Source organism: Canis lupus, chromosome 9 (genome assembly GCF_003254725.2).
Source record: "Canis lupus dingo isolate Sandy chromosome 9, ASM325472v2, whole genome shotgun sequence".
Taxonomy (NCBI): Eukaryota; Metazoa; Chordata; class Mammalia; order Carnivora; family Canidae; genus Canis; species Canis lupus.
In genome coordinates this window covers 132,816-141,200 of record NC_064251.1, presented here as the reverse complement: position 1 = coordinate 141,200, position 8,385 = coordinate 132,816, and the positions used below count along the sequence as shown (strand labels likewise).

At 66.2% G+C, this 8,385-nt stretch overlaps 1 long non-coding RNA gene across 2 annotated transcripts; it reads right to left on the bottom strand.

Annotated features, from left to right (window-relative positions):
* Positions 1-3,831: 3,831 nt before the first annotated feature.
* On the bottom strand, positions 3,832-8,323 carry LOC118355756 (uncharacterized). 2 transcript variants are annotated; one of them, XR_004818825.2, is made up of 3 exons: positions 7,253-8,323; positions 7,048-7,175; positions 3,832-5,309 (listed from the first exon to the last, which is right to left on the bottom strand). It is a non-coding gene; the product is annotated as an uncharacterized LOC118355756 (long non-coding RNA). The 2 variants fall into 2 exon arrangements; XR_007412735.1 differs by having other exon boundaries at positions 7,061-7,175; positions 7,253-8,319.
* Between the last annotated feature and the right edge of the window lie 62 nt (positions 8,324-8,385).

Genomic DNA, 8,385 nt, shown 5'->3' with positions numbered 1-8,385 from the left:
GCCAGCTGTCCCCACAAGGGCTCCGCACAGACATGCACGACCTCAGCGGCCCCGCACAATGCTCTTCCCTCTCGGCCCAGTAGGGAGCCTCTCTGTCCGCACCCCCCGCGTCCAGCCCTCGGGCCGCGCCACCGAGGGTCACGGCTGTCACCTGGCCCCCAGGGCTGCGCGGAGACAGCCCTGGGCGCTGCTCCCCGGGTGAGACTGAGGGGATGTCGCCGCGGGGAGGGAGAGCCGAGCGCCTGTGGCTGCTGTGGGGCAGGTGGCAGCTGGCCCGGACCCCTGCCACCCACGTGTCCCCCGCCTCCCCACACGGCCCCGGGACGCCCGGGAGCCCTGCATCCACGCTGACCCGCTGCCCACGGCTGCTGCTGCGACAAACCGACTCCCTTGTCTCCACCCAGGAGCCCCTGGACGGCCGCGCCCCTGGGTGTCCCGCAGTGTCCCACCCAGAGTCCCACCCACCCAGAGTCCCGCCCAGAGTCCCGCACAGTGTCCCGCACAGCGTCCCGCACAGCGTCCCGCACGCCCCACGGGTCGGGCCTGCGCTCAGCGCCACTGGCCTGGCTCCACTGACGCCTCCCTCCGGACCGGGAGCTTGAGGAGACTCAGGCTCCTGCCGCGTTCGCCCCACCCAGCCCCGCTGCTCTGCCCCCAGCACTGCCTCCCCCAACGTTGCCGTGTCCGTGGGGCAGGGACACGGTCCTCTGTCCGCTGCCAACTCCCTGCGGCCGGCAGAGTCCGTGCGCGCGTGAGCCAGTGCTGAGCCCAGCCTGGGGGTTCAGGGCGGCCTGGGGCCCCCAGCCCACCACCCTCAGTCAGTTGATCATTACATGCGTCCCACGGGGATCCCATTAAGGGCCCAGCAGTGACCGAGCTCACACCGCGCCCTCTGGGGACCCCGCGGGCGGCCCGCCCAGCCCCGCCGTCCCCTCCACAACGAGTGCCGTCGGACTGAAGCTGCAGCTTGGCCAGCTCCCCAGAGGGGCCCCCCCGAGCCTGCGCCCACACGTGGCCACCACCATTGTCACCAGCACTTGCCTGTGCTGCGACGCCCGCTGTGGGCAGAGCTCCCCCGCCGTCTTCCCGTGAGGAGCTTGGCCACACTTGTGAATGTATTTCTATTAAAGTGGACGCAGCCCTGAGCAAGTGGGAACGAGTTTAATTTTTCTTAACAGCGAACACTCAAAATAATGAGTATTTTATGTTTCTAAGATTTATGTATTTGTTGGGGCGCAGGTGGTTGAGGTGCCTGTGGCCTTGTGGGTGTTGTAGGGGAACAAGGCCCCGTCTCCACCCTGCAGGCCTGACCGTGGGGCCAGTGGCAGGGCCAAGGCCCAGGCCTCCTCTGTCCAGCCCAGGGGAACCTGCTCACCCCATTCCCCGAGCTGCACCCAGAATGTTCCCGGTCTCAGCCCTGGCGGCCCGGAGACCTGAAACCTGCAACCACTGGTCACTGAGCCCCTGCAAGGACCGGTGGCCAGGGCTTGGGGGAGGCGGACGTGTGACTGTCTCATGGCCCCGCGGGGAGGGAGGGGCCCGGGCCCCCTGCAGGCGGGGAGGAGAACACCTGACACCCGGGGTGCAGGGGCACCCTGGCCCCTCTGGTCGGCTCCCCTGGCTGTTTGCTGGCTCGGGCACCTGCGGTGACCATGGGGGTCATGAGGCTCCACGTCCTGCCTGGGGCGCCTGTGGCCCCTGAGCACAGTGGCAGGGACGAAGGCCGTCTCCGTCCCGAAGGGCCCGGCTGCGCTGCTCGGGGCACGTCCTGGTCCAGGCACGACTGGGGCCCCCAGGGTCACGGCAGCCCCACAGCCTGGGGAGGACACGCAGAAGCTGTCACCACGCTGCTCCTTCCTGTGGCTGGGGGATTTCCTCCCGTGTTATCTGTGAATCTGGACCTAGAAGCGCTGTCCTCGAGTGAGGGCGTCACTGACCGAGCAGGGCAGCTGTCACCGGGCCGCCCTCCTGCTGCCTCGGGAGACGCAGGGACGGAAGCACCAGGGCCGTGGCCGGAGGCACCGGTGAGGGCACAGACCCCGGGGTGGCCGAGGCCCGGCTGTGGGGCGGTCATCCGCCGTCCCTCCCTGGGCGACGCACTGGAGAAAGGCTGAGCAGAGCGTGGCAGGCGCATCATCTGCCGGGCTGGGATTGCGGGCGTCTGGAGGTCCCGACACGGGCCCTGGCAGGGGCACCCTCGGCCGTGTTCCCCCGCGGACGTGGTGAGTGCGCCGGCCACACTGGCCGCTCCTGGAACAGGCTCCTCAGAGCCCAGGCCCGCCCCCGCCCAGGCCCTGGTGCCGCATGGTCGTGGAGGACTCCGTTCTCAGAGCGGGCGAGCGACAGCGAGGGGGCCCCAGGGCGTGGGAACTCCAGGGCGCCGCTGCCTGAACTCAGCTCCCTGGGATCGGATCCGCCTGAGCCAGGAGTAAGCGTTGGGCGCCTGGGCGCCCGTTCCACGCACGTCGGCTCGTGTGTGTCCCGTGGCCCTGCAGGTGTTCACGCCCCGGCTGGCTCCTCACGGAAGGCGGCCTGGACGCGGGTCTCGAGCCCGCCTGGAAGAGCGTCTCTTCGGTCCTTCTGGGGTCGGGCGGGGTGAGGGTAGGTCGGCTTCGCTCAGATTTAAAACGACAAGGACCAGACCCAAGACCTGGGAGTGTGGGCGACACAGGCGGTGACCCATGGTCCCCCAGGGCCATCTGGGGGACAGTTAATTTTGCCTTTTGAGGTTTTGTGCTTCCTGCTTGGACATTTTGGGAAGCACAGGAAACACATGGTTTTAAGTAAAGAAAGCCGAGTGCCTGCAGACCTCATCCATGGGTGTGTCTGGGTGACGGGGGGCGGGGCCTCGTTGCCCGCGGTGAGGACCCGAGAAGGCTTTTCCTCGGAAGGTGCTGGAAATGGCCCGTGGTGGCTGTGCCGCGTCTCCCTCCTGAACGACTCCCGTGGGTGCTGACTCACACCCGGGCCCTGGGACACGAGCGGGGCCCCGAAGGCCCGTCCCCCATCCCGCCTCCCAGCCCTGGCTTGCGGGTATCTGCGGCCAGGACAGTGGCTCCCCCTCCGGTCTGGGAACCCACAGGGGCTGGAGGCGACTCTCCCGGACAGGTGACCTGCGGGACGTGGCCGGCACGCGCTGTGAGGGGCACACGCCCAGCGGCCACGGGGACGGCACACCCCCCGGGACTCCCACGGAGCTGTCCGCCCCAGCTAACGCCCTGCTGGACGCCGACCACGTGCAGGTGTCATAGGGCGTCCCGGGGCCCAAGACGAGCAAGACGCCTGGGGCCCATGCTCCCTGGCGCCCCTGCCCCAGCCCGCCAGGGCCTCCCTGACCACCGGCTGGGGATGGCAGTGCAGCCTTCCTCGTGGGGTGCGCGGGATGGAGGGGAGCCTCCGCAGGGGGAGGAGGGGGTGCCTGGCAGGTCCTGCCCGCCCCGGAGCCGCTCCCATCCCTGCCTGCGCCCTGCGCACGGCGGCGGCACTCTGGGGGCCTGAGCCCTCACCAGGGTCAGGAAGGACCGTGGGTGGGCAGGCTGGGCGGTTACCAGGCCGGGAGACTGTGGACATTCAGAGCTGGTCACCCAGGGAGATGGCAGCCGCTCGCCGCCCTCAGCTGGACCTGAAAGGAGTGAGAACAGACGGAATTCAAAGATGCCCACAAAAGGGCTTCCTGGCGACAGCAGGACCTCGCCCCCTTCTCCTCCGCGCCCCCCGTGCTGGCGCCTCGGGGCGCTGCACCCTAGCCGACAAGCGGGCCGCGGAAGCAAAGTGGACCCCCGGCCCCCACCCCGACCCCCACCCCCACCCCAACCCCCACCCTGTGTTGTCTGAAAAAGTGGGTTTGAAATCCAGATCCTGCCTCACAGGCACCAGCGTCGGCCTAGAGGGCCCTGCAGGCACCTGCAGACTTGTGTTGTGCGTGCCCTGACTGGGGGCCTGGGTCCACGGAGAACTCCATGCACACGCTCGTGCTCAACGTGCACCACGCACAGTGCTCACCTGCACGCATGTGCAGTCATGCACGCTCACGCACACACACAATGCTCACATGCACACACACATGCATACACATACATGCACATGCACACATTTTGCACACTCACACACATGTCCAATCGTGTACATTCACACACACAATGCTCACATGCATAGACATGCACACACATAAACACAATGCTCATGTGCATACGCACGTGCACACACGCATGCACACGTGCATTCATGCACACACACAATGCTGATGTACATACACACATGCACACATGCATACTCACACGTAAACACAATGCTCACGTGCATATGCACTTGCACACACACGTCCATTTGTGCACACACACAATGCTCATGCACATACACACGTGCACACACTCAGACACTCAAACGCTCACACACACATGCACCTGCAACCCAGTGGGAGAATGGGGAGATGCATCCTTGCACGGCAGCCGTAGAGTGAAGGGAAACCACTCTTTCTTCCCTCAGTTCCTCTGGCACAATTGACTTTCTCCCAGCAAGTGTACTCACTCTCCTGTTCAAGGAATTTGACTGACAATGTTTTCACAGGCTCTCTGGGCGTTCCCACGTCACTTTCTCAATGACATTCCGAGGCTGGCAGGCAGGTGGCTGCTCAGGTCAAGGGGGCGGGAGGAGGGTGACGCCCACAGGCATCTCCCCCACTCTGAGCGCCTGTGGCTGCCACGGCCGCTTATGGGGGACAAGGCCAGGCCAGGGCCTCCCGCGCCCCACGTGGTCCTCACCGTGACTTCCTCAAGTCCATGTACAGGTGGGAACAGGAGGATCGAAGTAGGGATGGTCGTCCTCAAACACCACACAGAGAACGCGCTGGGGGTTGTGGAGGACACTGCATCTCCGTCTGGCTCTGGCGCTCCAGGCACCACATGGCCCATGAGATAGCGCAGCTCACACCGCAGCCCGCACCCGTCCTAGCGCCTCCTCCTGTCCTGGGCCCCACTCACCCCACTCAAACCCCCAGCCCTTTAGGTCGTTCGGTAAAGTGGCCGAAGTACTACGCTCTGGGGAGGAACGGTCGTCTCCAGCAGTCGGAGAGACCCGGAGAGACCCATTAGGTGGCGGCCTCTTCCTGGGTTGCGGGACGTCCAGCTAAGCGCTCACCCCCGAAGACCTGGCTCCGCGCTCCCCACGCCATGGGGCCCAGAAATGTTGCCGAGGACGGAAGCCTCTGAGTTACTGTTGGATTGACTCCTGCCTCTGACCGCAGATGTCTTGCCAGTAGGTCTCGAGGAGCCACGAGCACCGTCGTCCATGTGACGGACAAGCGTGCAATCCTGTGGGAGGGCTGGAGGTCAAGGTCCCCGAGAGACGAAGTCTGAGGCCGGGGGGAGCGTCGGCGTCGCCCCGAGGCCGCATGGCCTGGCCGTGGGGCCCAGCAGGCGGGCGCAGAAGCAGGCCTCCTCTGGGCCAGAGGCTGCGCAACAGGGGCCGCTCCAGCAGGGACGTCGCCGCAGGGCCGCTGGAGCCCCTGGTGACTGCAACGTGGCCCGCAGCCACTCTCCACGGCCCAGCCGCCCCGGCCAAGCAGGCGAGCCCGACGGGAGGTGGCGGGAGCCCCACCGGGCACCATCCAGGGGAGCTGATCCCGCCGCCTCGCGCCTGCCGCTTTCCCAGGCGGGCGGTTCGGGCCTCCGCGCTGGGCCTCGCTGCCCAGGGAGCCCCCCTCCCCCGCAGCCCTGGCGCCGTGGGGTCTGCCAGCTGAGCCTGTGTCCACCCTCACCAAGCGTTCTGGAACTCGGGAGGGAGACAGGATGGGTCCGGGCCACGCGGGACCTGTGGAGACGAAGGCAAGGGCCCCCACGGGTCCTTGCCCTGACGGGCCACCACCAAGGTTTGCGTCCCTTGGACTCAGCGTCTGTGCAAAACCAGTAACGGGTGCTCCCCGGAGGCTGCGATCACACCTTCTCCCGGGGGCACGGTTACCCCGGGAAAGCCCACAGGAGCCTCTGGGGAAGCCGGGGACAGAGATGGACCGGTGTGTTCTCAGCAGTTGTCGCGGCCTCCCCGGGGGACACTGCCCACCCCCCCACCCCCCTGCTTCAAGGTGTTCTGGGTCCATGACGCGCTCAGGTCTGGGAGCCGGTGGAGGGGCCGTGAGCCCGTTTCTATGATTCGGGCCAGACTTTTCCTCCCTTGACCTCGAACATCCCTGCGGGTGCAGGTCAAGTGAGAGTCCCCGTGCTTCCTGGGGTTCCCGAGCAGCAGGGCGCCGCCAAGCGACCCACCCCGGGGCCCCCCAGGCCTGTGAGTCAGAGGATTCTGACGTGGCTCCGCCCGCATCCACCCGTGCGACCACACCCCCTCCTTTCTGCAGGTGGGTGCCCCCACTGGGCCTCTGCCACCCTGGGACCTCAGCACTCCACTGAGTTTCAGTTTTCCAGTTGAGTTACATGGTCCCTTCTAGGGAGGGGCCTCAGGGCTCTTCAGGGGTGCCGGGATCCCCACTGTCTCAGTGGGAGGGGCCTCTGTTGGATCCTCTCCATGTAGGTGAACGGCCTTAAATGGCAGAGTCACCTCCATATCCCCAACCCTTTGAATCCCTTTTCTACATTGGACATTTCTAACCCGCTCACTGTGGGCCACCTTCCAGTCCATGTTTCAGCCACCCAGGCTCTCAGAGCTGACCCCGACCCTGACCCCGATGCTGACCTTAACCCTGACCCCGACGCTGACCCCGACCCTGACCCCGACGCTGACCCTGACCCTGAATCCGACCCCGACCCTGACTCCGACCCCGACCCGATCCTGACCCTGACCCTAACCCTGACCCCGACCCTGACCCCGATCCTGACCCTGACCCTGACGCCAACGCCAATGCTGATGCCGATGCCGACGCAGACCCTGACCCTCTCAGACCCTGACCCCGACGCTGACCCTAACCCTGACCCCAACCCCAACCCCAACCCCAACGCTGACCCCAACCCTGATCCTGACCCTGACCCTAACCCAGACCCTGACCCCGACGCTGACCCTAACCCTGACCCCGACCCTGACCCTGACGCTGACCCTCACCCCAGGTTGCGACCTGAACATGGATGGCTGCTTGATGAGCCCACGTCGGCTGTCTTGGGTCTGCCTGGTCCAGCGTTAGCTTCCTGCCGCTCTTCTCCCACAGCCTCCACATCCATCCCCACACATTTCTGCGTATAAAGTAGAAAACTCGAGTAGCTCTTGAGGAACAGAGCCCACTTCCTCATGGGTCACACTCGGCACCCACCTTCAGGCCCGAGGCTTCTGGTCACAGGTCTAGAAGCAGAGGGGCAGTAGGGTTAGGGTCCTGAACGTCGTCCTGTAGGCTGGCTGCCGCTGAGGTGCCATGTGGCCCCCAGGCGGTGCAGGGATGGGGTGCTCTGCGGGGTGGGAGCTGTGTGAGGGTCAGGACTCCTCCCCAGCGTCACCCTCATCACGCTGGCCCTGCTCCCAGAGCCCACCGCTAGGGGCTCTTGAATAAAGGCCTCCTAGGTCATCGTGCACAAATCACACGATGACATCTCAACCCAGAAGAATGAGTCTGAAGAAACCAAGCCACCTGGTTGACCTTGCCGATGGCGTTTGCGACCTTGGGTGCGAAGGTCTGGAAGCTACCCCTATGCCCTGACCCTCCCCCACGTTCGCCGGCACAGGTCCCAGCACCTGCCCCGCCCTGGGGGACCCTCACCACTGTCTCTGTGGTTTCCCAAGCCCACGTGATCACCCGCTGCACCCTCCCCAGCCCCCCAGGGCCCCCACTCTTCATCCATCCCGTGTGGGGCTCTGGGCGTCCTTCCCTGTCCAGCCCGTGAACCTCAGGCCCAGGGAAGGTGAGGACGGCTGTCATGTCCGGATGGCCTGCAGACCCCATGAGGCGACAGGAGGACACCTGCCGTCCAGAGCCGGCTTTACCTGCTTCTGGGTGGCACTGCCCATCCGTATGGAGCCCCCACCGCGAGGGACAGTGGCCTGGGCCTGTCTCAGCCCACCAGCAGGCGGCAGCCCGGAGCCGCCTGGCCCACTGTGGCCTGCCTCCAGAGCCGTGTGTGGGAGGCAGGCCGACTGTACTGGAGTGAAGCAGGCCACACCTGCCTGGCCCCGAACGGGGTTTCCTGCAGGTGTCCCCGCCTGCACACCTGGGCTGAGTCACCGAGGCGTGGCTCAGCACTGACCCAGGAGGACCTGTCCCTGGGGCTCCCAGCCGGGCAGTTCCGGGGCAGCGCCCACACTGTGCCCCGTCCGCCCATCTCCTGCCCTGTCCCTGGCATGCGCAGCTCTCCGGGGCCGAGGGGCCTGCGAGGGGACAGCGTGGGAGGGCCTGGCCGCACAGTCCCCAGGGCCACAGCAGGACCCTTCTCTCCTGTCGGGGCAGGGAAAGGC